General features: G+C 52.9%; 1 long non-coding RNA gene across 3 annotated transcripts; it reads right to left on the bottom strand.

Moving 5' to 3' along the window:
* Positions 1-67: 67 nt before the first annotated feature.
* On the bottom strand, positions 68-13341 carry LOC112993254 (uncharacterized). 3 transcript variants are annotated; one of them, XR_010388802.1, is made up of 6 exons: positions 13098-13340; positions 9842-9976; positions 9102-9242; positions 7379-8953; positions 5869-6010; positions 68-200 (listed from the first exon to the last, which is right to left on the bottom strand). It is a non-coding gene; the product is annotated as an uncharacterized LOC112993254 (long non-coding RNA). The 3 variants fall into 3 exon arrangements; XR_010388800.1 differs by having other exon boundaries at positions 7379-9242; positions 13098-13341; XR_010388801.1 differs by lacking the exon at positions 9842-9976 and having other exon boundaries at positions 7379-9242.
* Positions 13342-13881: the final 540 nt, after the last annotated feature.

The following is a 13881-nucleotide window of genomic DNA, read 5'->3' as shown; positions in this document are numbered from 1 at the left end:
GGAGCAGGCGAGAAACCCAGCACTGGGATTTCCTGACCCCGCAGGACGCCCCCGCCTCACCTCGGCGTCTTGCAGCCGGTTCAACAGAGAAGTCACCACGGTGGCAAAGGTAGCGATGGCCACAGGGACAGACCCGGCCGCCTTGCCACCGTCCTCACCACGCGCAGGTCCCGACTGGGCACCTACCCAAGTGAAGAAACCTGGAAGGAAAGCAACCGAGGGTTTGCATCGCTCCAGCAGCCGCAGGGACGGGCCCCGAGTCGGGCAAACGTCTCCCCAGCCGCAGCATGGGCCTGCAGGAGAGGCCGGTGGAGCCGGCTCTGTGCAGCCTGGGGAAGAGCAGGCCCGCAGGAGAGGCCGGTGGAGCCGGCTCTGTGCAGCCTGGGGAAGAGCAGCCCGGGGCAGTTTGGGGCTGGCCCCAAGCGCGTGACCCTGGCTCTCCCTGTGCCAAGAACATGGGCACCAGCAGGTCCCTGTCCCCCCCACCAGCGTGCTGGCAGGCGTGGTGCTGAGCGTGGTGCCGGTCCCCACCTCGGAGCGCTCGCAGCACCCCCATCGCGGCAGGACTCCCTATACAGATGTGCTGCTCCACCAGCACCTCCTCCCACGGGAGCCGCGAGCCACTGGGCCAGCGCCGGCCTCGGGAGGGAGGGGGGACCCGCAGGGGCCACTGTGACACGCGGAGGCCCCAACGCCTCACAGAGGGCTGCTGGCAACGTGAGGCTGGGGGGGGGCAGGCACCGGGGACACACCCCCCCCACACACACCCCAAACGTGGCACTGTCCCAGGCTCCAGCGCTCGCGGTCGCTCCTCGGCCCCCAGCCCTTTCCAGCGGCGACTGTCTCCTGCCGTCACACAGGGGCAAGTGCTCCGGCAGAGAGGCCCTGGGAGCCAGTTTGCGCCATTGCTCACACAAGCACCTGGTCATTCGGTCGCCTAGAAAGCCTCGCTGGCACCCGGGGCCTGACGGCATCGGGCCACAAGCTGCCAGGTCACGCAGGCTGCAAAGCTGCTCTCCAGTCCCCCGGCCAGCCCACAACACAAGCGTTTTGTTTAGATGTAGCAGCACTAATTCATTACAAGGTCGTGGAATAAAAGCTGGTGCCAGGTGGAAGGCAACGTTATCGCCCTTCCCTCCGGATTTAGGAGCTGCGTCCCTGCAGCCTCGAAGAGCCCTCTGATAGACCTGGGATCCCTGGGCTCAGCACTGCACAAAGGCAAAGCAAAGCTGGTCCTTGCCCCACGGTGCCGCAGTCTCTGTACATGGGGCAGATGCAGGAGGACACGTGCACCGAATCCAGGACTCACTGGACACCCAGACATACAAAAGCCACGGATGGGGCTGTTTGGGACGCGGCAGCCACAGAGCTGCTTTCCAGGGAGGTGTCGTTTCCCTGGGAATGTGGCCTCGAGGGAATCGCTGCTGCAGACAGAGTGGGGCTTGCACCCAGCAGCCGCTGTGGGGGGGCCAGGGGCAGCCTGAGGCGTCAGGGAGGGCTGCAGCTTTAGCCCAGATTGTGCTGCCCCAGGATCCCATCACCTGCCCCTTTTGCCTGTCGCCTCCTAGCAACGCAGCCCATGGTGCCGCTGGTCCAGGCATGTTTCTGAGCAACCTCCTGGGGGCTCTTGGCCACGGACCCGCTCAGGGACTCACGCCATCCCCATTGAGGTGCTCTGTTTTGTTTGAATGGATTAGGCACAACAGCTTTGACACCATCTGCCTGCTCCCTGGGTTCACTCGGGGGGCTCCCAAAGCAGCACATGGGGCAGACGGACCTACAAGCACAGGCAGTGCGAGTTCTCACGTCCTTGACAAGCGGGGCTAAAAAGAGGACAATCTGACAAGCGTTGAGCTGTTCTCAAGCCTTTTGGCTTTGGATCAGGAAGAGCTGGGAGTGTGTCTCTGAAACAAAACACTGAGCCAAACCAGGAGGTCTAAGCAGGGCACGTGCCGCACGGAAAATCCAGTGAAGGGTCTGCTTTGGGGACCCCAAATTGCAGGGCAGAGGTATACTGCGAAAGCATTGACGAAGTGACCCCTGGAAGGTGCAGGGGGACAGATGTGCTTCACACACAGCACAGTTGCTGCGGGATTTGTACGTTCATCACCACCAGCTTTACTCAAGCCACTATTTACGACCCATCTCTAACAAAGCAGGCTTCGGTTTGGTTGCCCACGTCCACCCACAACTCAGGCTACAACCAGTGCCCTTCCAGTGCCAGCCCCAAACCAACCGCAGCAGGCGCAGTCGTAGCTCTGGAGCTGTCGCTCATCGCTGCTGCACTGGAGAGGTGTCACACCGCATTGACGCCGGGTAAGAACGTACACACAGGGAAACTGCAGGGAAGAGACACCTGGACCGGGCACCCCTTTTAGGGGATTGTGTCTTCCTTTGGTTTTTCCTGCTTATGAATCATACATCGGTTAGATATAAAATCCACTACTATTTGGCTCGGAGGTCTGCTTGTACAACGAGATTTTGAACAGCAAGGGAGCGGCCACTTTTGGTTATCTCCCAAGAATCTCTCTTCCCACCCCAAAAGAGCGCTCCTGTGTCACTCTGCCAAAGAGCTTCCAGCAAACCACCAGCGACCCGGGAATGGCCAGCTCCCACGCTGCCCCCGCAGCAAACACTGCTGCAGACAAAAGCCCTAAGCACAAACAGCAAAGGAAAAGTGGGCACGGAAAGCGCACTAGGGATGGAGCTCAGAGCAAGCAGAAACACTGGCTGGCCCTTGGTCAGGATCCTGGCTGGAGACAGCAGGCAGTGCCTTATGTCCTTCTGAGCAGGGCGAAATTAAGATGCTTTGGTCTCCCTGAGCACTGCAGGCAGAAATGGCAGCAGACTGGCTGCCATACCCCTTCTCCCAGGAACCGGATGAAACAATGTTGTATCGTTAAGTTTCTGTGCAGCTGGACTAAATCCTTGCAGCAGGAACCCAGGGTAAAGGCTGTGCCTAGAACGTCAGGCCCAGACTAAGCAGGGGGGACTCGGATTTGGGAAGCCACAGGGCCTAACAGAGGATTGCTTGGGGCCACGGGGAGCTGGAGGCTCCCTCAGGCCCCCGACCGGCGGCGGGAGCCTCGGCTGCACCACGGGGCCTCAGTGCTTCTGCCCTGCAGGGACTGCCACGCGGTGGGCACCTCACACAACAGAAGAGCTGGACATTTCTGTCTGTAACGAGCCCCGAGCAGAAGCACTCTTTTCAGCTCTCCTGTCGCAGCTGGACGCTGGGTGATAGCGCAGTCCCAGCATTCAGCTAGCCTCACGGCAGCCGAAAGTCTCCTCAGCACAGTGAGGGAAGACGACGGGGTCTTGAACTGACACTTTATTTGCAAGGTAAAGCTGCTCCCCACCTTTCTATTCCTCCCAAAAAAGCTTCTATCTCACCCTGCCATCTGACACAGCCCCTCAGAACCCCATTTCCTTCCTCTAGAGGTATAGGCAAGAGAGAAACGCCCTTTCTTTTACTCCCACAACTGATAGGAAAACAACCCTCGTGTTTCATAGTAAGGCCCAAGCAAAGCATAAAGAGTAAAGGGTTTCTCAAATGAAAGGGTACCTTGCTTTCTCCACTTCTGCAGAAATGCCTGCGAGCGCTAACAGGCTGATAAAGCAGTGCAAGCAGGGACCTCAGGACTGAGCGGGCAAGGAAACGCAGCTCTCCTGCTGCCTCCACAGCCAGGCGGGCTGAGGCGGGAGAAGGGAGGCAGACCCTGCGGTGCCCAGCCAACCCTGGGACAGCATTGAAATGGGCTTGAGGAAGAAAGCTTCGTGCAGAGCAGCACCCTGGCAGACCGCACGTATCGTGCCCTGGATGTTGCGGTCCACCACTTCTCCACAGGGATTCCTGCACAGTTTTATTTGCTTAAGGACAAAGGTGCAGGGCTGCTTGCTTCCCCCGTATGGACCAGCCACCCAGCCATCAATATGCAGGGAGCTCTGCTCTCCGGGCTCTCTGCCGGCAGCGGGGAAGCGCAGCCGGAGCGTGTTACCTTAGGACAGGATCACACTCCGCAGGGCGCACTGTTCCCTGCAGGGCAGCTGAGCCCAAACAGCTCGGATGACCCAGGAACAGACCCACTGCCCGCACGGCCTCTGAACTCCCTGGGGCAGAGGCTCAAAGCTGCTCCTGCTCTAAGGCTTTTTGTGCCCTGTGACTGACTTCAGCAGGCAAAACCACCTCAGGGCACAACAACCGCAGGCGCAGAAGAGGGAAGAACCACGGGGAGCTGCCACTGGCAGCACCACGCGCTCAGTCCTACTCACGACACGTCCCTTGCAGCTGCACAGCAGAGTCTCTCCCCTCCCACCGCCACTGTCTGCAGTTCACAGCTGCATTTATTCCAGTTGGGGTCTCACAGGAAGGGGCAGTTCCCAACCCAGCACCCTGCGTTTCCCCAGGCCCCGACCCTGAGCTCTGCTGAGCCTCTGCAGTGCCCAGCACACCCATGGCGCCAGAAGCGCTCACAGCACTGGGGCTGCACAGGATCTCCGTGGCCAACAGTGGATGAACTAACTAGCACCTGCAGAGGCTCTGCTGCAAGCACGGAAGCTGTGGCCAGGGCAGGGCTCATGCTGCAAAGAGTTTTGTGGCTCTGGCACGGCCGTGGCTCTGTTCTGCACCTGGGCACTGCCGGGCAGGACTCGCAGCACAAGCAGCCAGGCACAGAGCTCCTTGCCAGCTGCAGCCCCTCATGGGCTCGCTCTGCCTCTATCTCCTCTGCTTGTCTTGCAGCGATGCCCACTGCCAGGAGCAGTGCCCCACACAAAGTGCCCTGGGCTCAGCCCACCCCACAAAAGCCTCCTCAGCGCTGGGCTCCTGCCAGCACCTGACTGCAGACTGGCAACCTGGGGCCCCAGGGAAGAGGCTCTGGTGCCTGCTTAGTCTGCCTCTCTTGCGGGGGCTCATTTCTACTTTAAAATGCCTGGCCCATCACAATGTTTTGAAGCAAGTTGCCCAAAACCTCCACACAGCTTCAATTAGTCCTTGCTTAGAGAGTCTGTGTTTAGTCCAGTACCTGGTCCTGGGTCCTGATCCTACAGGAGCCCTCAGCCTTTTCACTGTGCTTTCAACTTCTTCAGTCTTTCAACTTTTTCAACCCTTTTTCTACCTTTTCACTGATAAGTCCCTAATGTAATCACAGTATAGGAAGATGACTCACTCTACGTATAGATTAGGAAGTGTTTGTACTTGATTCTAACAGTCAGGAAATCTTCTCCTTTAAAGCTGGACATCCACTGCAAATTAGATCCATGTGGCCCCAAATTATGTTCAGTAATCATTGCCGTATCAAATTGGTTTTCCTTATTACCATCCACACCCATCTGCGTTTGCTTTAAAATTATCATTACCCCTGCAGCAAATCAGTGACCCATAGGGAAGTCAGCTGAGTTATGTGTAATTGGAAGGTTGTGCATGTTGTGGTGAATTTATTGTGTTCCCCCCCACGCCCCCCAAGTTTTATATGCCAGACATGCACAGAATCCCCCTTTAGGCTCAAGCAGATACAAGCAGCTTTGTCTCAGTTTTCACAGTACCAAGCTCCTATAGTCCTATTTTCCTTCTACGGCATGACCAAGCCAAGAGTTGTCCTTTAGTTTAAAACAGAAAATGGTAGGCCGAGGCAAAGTTAAGCAGAAAAAAATGAATCACTCTCCTGTTTAGAACTGGATGAGGATTAAAAAAAAAAAAAAACAACCCAAAGCCTGTAAAAAAAGAAACACACCAACCCCAGGAAGATATTTTGGTGCAGCTGCTAACATAACTGTTTTCCAACCAAAGTGCATTAGCCCAACCAGTGTGTTGGCACATGTTACCCAGGAAGCCTTGTGCACGCACAGCGTGGCGTGGGGAGCAATTACCTTTGGCTGTAGTGATCTGAGGTGGGTTTGGTAATTCTGCTTTGCCTCAACTGCTGCAAAAATAACAAAGCCTTTCCGAAAGCCAGGTAGAGAACTGATGGCATTGGAACAGCTCAGTCTCAGCGGAGGAATCTAGCAATACCTGAGCAAAATAAAATGGGAAGCTAAGACTGTGTTGCTGCCCACATCCCCCAGTCAAAACACCCCCGGGCTGTGTCCAGTCCCACTCCCCCATGCCACCTCCATCCCTATCCCACCCGCGTCCATGCTGGGAGCAACCAGAAGATCCTCCCTGCTTGCCCCAAGGCACCCCCGGGCTGCAGGGGGTCATCTGGCAACAGCAGAGCAACTGCCCCATTGCTCAAAGTGGCCTTTCTGGGGGACATGCTGGGCACGGAGGGGACTGGCTGCCCCCAGCTGCCCTTTTGCAAAGCTCTCTGCCCTGAGGGCATTGAGCCCAGGCAGATGGAGCAGGCATTTATGAGAGACTCGTCTTCCCTTAAAGAAAAATACAAAAACGAACAACAAAACTAACTGCTTGCTGGCTCACACAAGCTGAGTCCAGGAGGCCTGACACAAATGGGAGAAGGCAGCAAGCCTGAGCTCTTCCCAAGCTTGTTTAGGAGCAGAAAGGGAAGGCGGTCCTTTAGGAAACCCCTTTCCTTTCGTAGGCGCTTTGCAAACCCTCATTCATAAGGCTGTCTGGTGAGGGGAATTGCCTGCAAAGCCTGGGAAGCAGAGGGAAAAGCAATGCTGCATGACAGGCACTGTCTAACCATGGGGACTCAGGGGGACAAAGCCTTTGTGTGGGACCTTTCACAGTAGGAAAGACAGGGGAAAAAGACTCAAGTGTCTTTGACAAGGAGGATTTTCCAAGTCCTATATGGGACAGTTACAGTCTAGTATTCCTCACTGTCATTTGTAAGGGACTGAAACGTGCCTTCAGTTTAACAGGAGAGGAAGAATCAGACTTTGTTTGCTCTGTAGCTCCGTAGGGGATGGGGCTGAGCCCATCCCTGCAGAGCACAGCACTGGGAGCAGGTTGTGGAGCTGAGGAAGAGACTGGAGGCCGGTCTCATCCCTGCTGCTGCCTGGGCTGTCCGTGGTGCTGCTCTCGCCTGGCTGCCCTGGTCCTTGCTCTGTGACGTGGCCATGGAGGTGAGGAGTTCCCTGGCACAGGACTTCTCTCTCTCCCAAGGTGTTACAGCACCCGGCACAAAGGGGCCCTGGATTTAACTACAGCCTCTTCTAGCAAAGGGAGGCAATGTTAATCTGCTCTTCTTTTTTTTACTTTCCAGCTGACTTCTTAAGGTCCTCAAGTCCTCAATGAGGGCTTAGGCACAGTAATTCATCTCTCAGGATGTCGGATCACTGGCATAAAGCGGTTCAGACTCATCGAGGGTGCTATGAACAGGGGCCATGTCAAAGTGAGAATAAACCCCTGTGCTCAGTCTGGGCAGCTGATGGGTAGGGCTTGACTAGTTTCCTACCAATGGGAGTGGAAAGATACCTGCTGAGTTTGAAGGAAACCCAACTTGGCTTTTGTGGCTCATCTTCTCAGAAAAGGAAAATAATTCCTGATGGTGTTTCTGCAGTCTCTTGTAGCTGAACTGAAGAGCAGCTCGAAGGAGAAGCTCTTGATTCAGAGCCCCAACCTTCTTTGTACCATCGTCTGATCTGCTTTACATGGGAGAAGCTACTTTGTGACGTAGCAATACTCCGAGTTCATCAGGTTGTACCTCGAGACAGTTTCTCTTGTGTTCTCTTTTCTGTTCATCTTTCCCTTTCTTAAGCTGCTTTCTTTTCATGTTCTTATCAAATTTTTAGCAGACAGATGTGCACAGCAGTATGAAGAGGGCTGCCTCGCAGAAAATGAGTTCCGGAACTGCCGTTCATCTTAGCCACTATTTATTTTATTTTTATACCCTCTTATTTGATTTATGGAAGGAGAATATATAAAGCATGTTTGAACATCTTACACTTGCTTGGAGAACCCTTCCCTCAGCCAACAATGTCAATGGTGAGGACCAGGACTAGGATGTCAGAGGTGAGCCACTCAGTGGGCGAAACACGACCCATTGCCCATGCAGTGAATTAGGAGCGGGAAGTCATGCCAGCTCTTCTCGCAGTGACTGTTGCATTTTTAAGTGCTTATTGATGTTTCTCCTGTTAATGGCAGCAGGATTTTCAGGAGCACAAAGAAGAGCCTGCTCTCCAGCAGGCCACTGGAGTGCTCTGTGACCTTGCCTTCTTAAGGGTCCTATTTTGCCCGCGAGCAGCTGAGGTTGCTGTTTCCTTCAGAGGGAGCTCAGCCCGGGAGTCAAGGTGCAATTCAGTTGTGAGCTGCCTCATGAACGTGTCTGGGGAGAACTCCCATCCTGTCCCAGGCAGCCTTTGTGGCAGTGGAGGGGGAGGATACATTCCCTTTGCACAAGTGCCATGAAATGTCCCAATTCTTCACCCACCTGCGAGGCAGCTTAAAGAGGGTGCGAGGTGATGGTGGGTTATGGTATTTGGCCTGTTCAGAAGGTGTGCGAGTATTGGCGGCGGCGGTGGTGGTGCAGTCTGGCTGGTCCTTGTGGGCTTAGCGTCTGCCCTCGATCTACTGCCTTGTCTTCTGCTGCTTTTCCTGATTGCTGCCTGGGTCCTTGAGCTCTGTGCAAGAGAGAAATGGGGCAGCTTCTTGCAGTGAGTGCTGGGACACTTCGTCCGTGGCCTGGTAAGCTCCTACAGAGGCACCTGCTCACCCAGAGGGGCCTCCCCTTTGTCTCTGCCTTCTTCACGCCACTCTGCAAGCGCTTGTGGCCTCCGCAGCCAGAGTTCCTGGCACTGCAGTCTGAAGGCTACCCGCACATCACCTTGGTGCAGTAAAATTGCTTTTGTTTTTTGTCCCTGGCAAGCGAATGGTCAGGGATGACTGTTCAGTGCTGTTCAAACACTGTGAGGTATATAGGCTTAGTCCCATTTCTGGAGCCTGCTCCTCTTGCCAGGTTCATGCAGTCTGCTCCTGCACAAGCTGGAGGATCCTTTCTTCCTGGGGGCAGGAGGAAGCCCTGGATAGGTCATTCTCAGACTTTTCTTCAGCCTGTTAAGTACAAGGTTAGATGTACACGTGCTCTGCAAGTTGCTTGTGTGTGTAAAATGAACCCTTATTATAGGCAGGTACATGTTCAAGCATACTGGCAGGAACACCAGTGCATAAAAAGAAATGGGGTTTTGTGGGTTTGACTGACTTGGAGGTTTGATGGTGCAGGATGACGTGTTTCATCTTGATGTCCGATTCCCATCCAGGCCAGGAAGCTGTTGCTCTTGAATACATGACAGTGCATGCAGAAGGCTCTTGGACAGTGCGCGGAGAGATGCTGCACAGGAACCTAGAGAATTAGGCAAAAGAAGTTGGTGGCATCCTTATGAACACATAGAAACACCTCCAAGCTCCTCCAGAAGCACCATTTTCCAGGCCAGTTTCTGCACGGCTCACCTACTCCCAAAATCCCAGTGGCAAGCAGTCTCAGAAGGGCTAAAGGGCTAGTGTAAAGCAGCATGGCACCATCTGCTGTTACTGGTGTTTGTAGGAAGCCACGCTGGTGCAGAACAAAGGCTGGCTCAGGCCGGCTTTGGGTGCAGCTGCGCTATCTAGTGCCTGTCAGAGCTCACTTACCAGTGTGGTTTTGAGACCAACAACCTTGTATACGAGTGAAAGGGCTCCACAACCCCGGCCACATTTTCCCACCTGCTCCTACTTAAGTTTTGCTCTTTTTGGCTACTCATCTCCTAGTTCTCCACAGAAACAGCTCTCATAGGAGTTTGATCTATCACTCCTGAGAAAAAACAAAACACTACTTTTTACCTCTACCAGAGTTTTCCCACAAGTTACTAGCTCAGAGGTTCCACTACAGTTATTGCAATCTTTGGCTTTCCTCCTAGGCAAGAAAAACAATTCTGAGGTGTAAACTGAATGGAAATACACTACCTCCACAGAGCTGGCCCAGCAGCAGCAAAAACACTCCCTTGTCAAGTGGCTGCAATATGACTTTCAGTCCAGCTTGGGGAATTTCTGCAGCATATGACTGATGTTGCAAGGACTCCAGGCTGCATCTCCTAAGACCTGAGATGAATGAGGTGACTTGTAAAAAAGAAATTCTGAAAACCTCTTGTAATGCCTGTAGGAGTTCCCAGTGCTGAAACAGAGTACCTTTGGGACTCAGCATTATACACTGACTCTTGCTGCAGACATTACAGAGGGATCAAACCCCATAAAACTGCAATAATACCAGGAAACTGCATGAATATTGGGTTTGTTGAACATCTTTCCATCTTGCCATTATCCCATGCCCCCAGCTGTGGAAAGAGACATCAGTTTGCCACCACTGCATACAACAAAGCACATAATGTCCCCAGAAATAAGCAACAAATCAAAGCCATTGCCACTGAATAAAAGTCAGAGCAGAATGGATGGCACATGCATTCTGCCATGGGATTCTCAGGCTTTGTGTCCCAGGAAGCCAAGGGATTTTACAAAGGAAGACTTGCCATCATTACAAACTACATTTCTGGTTGTTCCTCTTCCTGTGTCTGAAAAGCAGAGGTGAGGCACATACCCCTGAGATGCTGGTGACTTCTTCAGAGTAGTCTTGTCTTCGCAAAGACAGACCAGAGGTGGCCAAGCCCCAGGGAAAAGCTGGCAGTCAGCACTATCAAAGAGGTGTGAGGGGCTGTCTCCCAAGTGCTTTGGGCAAAACAGGTAACCCAGTCTGGCAGAAAGAGTCAGGGTCCATGCAGAGGACAATAAGGAATCTTAAAGAGAAGAACATCCCAGAGGCAGGAAGGTCCCCCTAAAGCACCAAAAGGCAGTCCTGGGAAAGAAGCTGAAAGAAACACAGTTGCATCACTGCAGCTTGGCTTACTGCAAGTTTCAGCTCAGCAAGAGAAACCAAACCGGCCTGTGTCAAATAGCTCCTGGGCAGCCAAATGGGGAGAAGGACCTACACAAAGATGACAGGGATTCAAGCTGCTTACTGCTGTATGAAGAGGCAGGAGGCGGAACCAGCTGCCAGCAGGGGAAAGAGCCAGCGGTCTGCACTTCCAGGTGGCTGCAGCCGATCCCATCAGGCAGAGCTGTACAGAACCTCTGCTCAGTCACAGCAAGGACATCCTCACAGGCCCATTTGGGTCCATCTTCTTTCCCAGCACCCTTCTGGCCAGGCAGCTGGGACGATCCTGAAGGGAAGGTCACTAGAGCTTCTAGAGAACAGCAGTTCATCTGCTCCCCAGCCAGAAGACACAGCTGCTGAGAGGCCTGCCCCGCTGCTTGGATTTTCTGCCTGCTAAAGATATCCAGCACCCTCTGTTTAACAAACCACCCAGCATTAGGCCCACGCTAACCACAAATTACACCTTCACAACTGAAGGGAATAAAAGGGTTTCACCTCCCTGCTGGCAACAAGTTTCTTCTATTAAAAACCCCATCACTTTTAGACATCATGATTATTCATTTCTGTTGACCCAGGCAAGGCATCTCTGCCAGACCATCACATTGCTCCATGTTCAGAGCCACCCTCCTCTTTAGGTACTGTTTTAGAGCCACTGAAGACCCAGCCCTACTTGTTTCTCCAAACAAAAGGCACCTTAGGCTCTTAACTGAAGAGCTGCAGACAGACCAGTCACTCAGAGACGAAACAGCATTTCATCCGAACAGCGTGGTGAAATGTGCAGCTCCCACATCCACAGCCCTGGGTATTTTGAATCTGCACTATGCCTCAAATACATGGTGAGCTGTTTTCAAACCTTTCTTTTTAAAATCAAGCAACTTTTCTTTCTGCTCAAATTTTTTTCAGACAAGCATCTCCAAACTTATTTCCATAACATCATCTTCTCTTAAAAAGAAGCTGTGTGCCACTCCACTTAAAGTAGCTGCAGGTTTTGTCAGAAGGGCACACAGATTGTACCACTATAGGTTAGATCTGATTTATTTCCCCAAGGTTCCAATAAAGAGCCCTTTCTATACTTTGCACCTTACAGCAATTCAGCTGAGGCATCTGGAAAACTGCACGCAAAAGCCATGCTCCCCAAAACACGTATCAAGCCCTGTCAGACAAATGGGCAGGGGGGTGCAAAGCCCAGGCTGCACCTCCTCAGTCACCCAGGGGATATCAACTCTTCACGCACAGAACTGCGCACTCACATAAAAACATCTGCAAGGGACAGCCTGGTCCAAAGGGAAACATCTGCTGTTACAGACTCCATGTTTGCTTCTTTCTTACCTTTTAGCCTATTTACAAACAGCTGTTCATTTCCTTTCTTCTTCTAATATCATCCTTTGATATTCTTTATGTGTATGATTTACACTGTTTATACTGCTTTTACGTTGTTTATACTGTGCTTTATAGTGGTTGAAAAAGAGCTCTTAGTCTATGTGTGCTGCTTCACAGCTCAAGGCACTCTGTGGTTACAGCAATAAAAACTGCAAAAGCTTTTCGGACTCACATTACAGTTAAAAAGGCCGATGTCTGCACTATCTGTGTTCCAGTAAAACACAAAGAGATTATCACATCCCCTAGACCCAGAGCGACCCTCCCAAGAGCTATTCTATTTGGAAGACAGGAATTTATCTAAAATAAACACCAAACCTTGTGTCCTCTGAACTGACTTCAACTGATCCTAAGAACCACCCCCCCCCCCCAAAAAAAAAAAAAAAAAAAAAAAAAAAAAGCCTAAGGGACCCAGACCTGACTGAAGAGTGCTTTTGGGACACCCTGATCTGTTTGCAAACAGCTTCTCTTCCAGACAGGGCTTAGGAACAGAAGGCAGGGAAGCCTAAACAGCAAACTCCCAGCAATCTCCCTTAAGTCTGCAGTTTCACACAGCTCAGGTGCCCCTGGGAAGCAGGGACTGCTCCCAATCTCCCCCCACAGCAAAAAGCTGCTCCTTCTCGACAGCCTGCCATCCCCTGAGGCTCAAGGGCAGCCGGAGCCCTTTTCTTTGGCTGCTGAGCTGGGACAATTCTCTTATCAAAGCATCACTCAAAAGCCTCGCCCAGCCACAGCCACATCCCACAGGGAGCTCCCAAAAAGCCTTTTTTCGATCAGTCAAAGAAGCTGTTTTCTTTAAACAACAGCAACATAACTTTTGAACAACAGCTCCATGGTTCTGGAATTGTTAACCTTTCAAATAGGGAAAATGTAAAGTAACTGTTCACACAGACAAAACAGAAACAAAAAGTCTCTTACCCAACTCTGCCTGGTCAACAGCACCTTCCAGGGAGTCCTGCTCCTGGCCCTGGCTGCAGCTAATGCTGGGCTCGCACTTGGGATCCCTCTGTCCTCTCTGTCCCTGGGGAGCCCCTCGTCACATCCCTACGGCTCTCCCCGGCTGCTCCCAGCTGATTTCAGGCTCTCCCTGCCCCATCTGTGCTGCGACTCCAGCCTGCCATGCCCTGGAGGCTCTTCAGATCCTCTGCCTCGAGCATGCTCAAGGGGTGTCCCAGGAGACCTGAGCACCCTCCCTCCCGCAGCTGTAGGGCACACTGCCTTCAGGCGTCCTGTCCGGTCTGGCGGGGGGGAGGGGGTGTGTGAAACGGGGGAGGCAGGGCAAGACATCAGGAGAACAAACCCAGCAGATGTTATCCTGCCTGGCTGACTTTAGGAAGCCTGCTGTCGCACTGATCTGTTTCTACTAATGAAATGGGCTCCCAGCCTGTGCTCCTTGGGAAGTTTCATTATTGCCCTCCCTGGCTGCTCTACCCTCTCCTTCTCCAGCCTGCTTTTCTACCTCTTTCCCAAAGAAACACCAGGACTCCAGGCAAAAATCAGAGCAATCATGCTCTGAAGCTGAAGGTGCTCCCAACAATTTTTTCCTGTCTCGACCTGACATGGGGGTCCACGGGGATCCCTCCTCTTTATTATAACAGCATGAACTCATTTGACTCCAGCAGTGAATACATACTGCCACTTCTGTCTGGCATAGGCCAGTCCATCTTCTCCATGTGCGTTGTACTTCCACATTAATGCCCCG

The sequence above is a fragment of the Dromaius novaehollandiae genome, chromosome 4, assembly GCF_036370855.1.
Source record: "Dromaius novaehollandiae isolate bDroNov1 chromosome 4, bDroNov1.hap1, whole genome shotgun sequence".
In the NCBI taxonomy this organism is placed as follows: Eukaryota; Metazoa; Chordata; class Aves; order Casuariiformes; family Dromaiidae; genus Dromaius; species Dromaius novaehollandiae.
The sequence above is the reverse complement of the archived record's forward strand: the minus strand, read 5'-3'. Positions and strand labels throughout refer to the sequence as shown.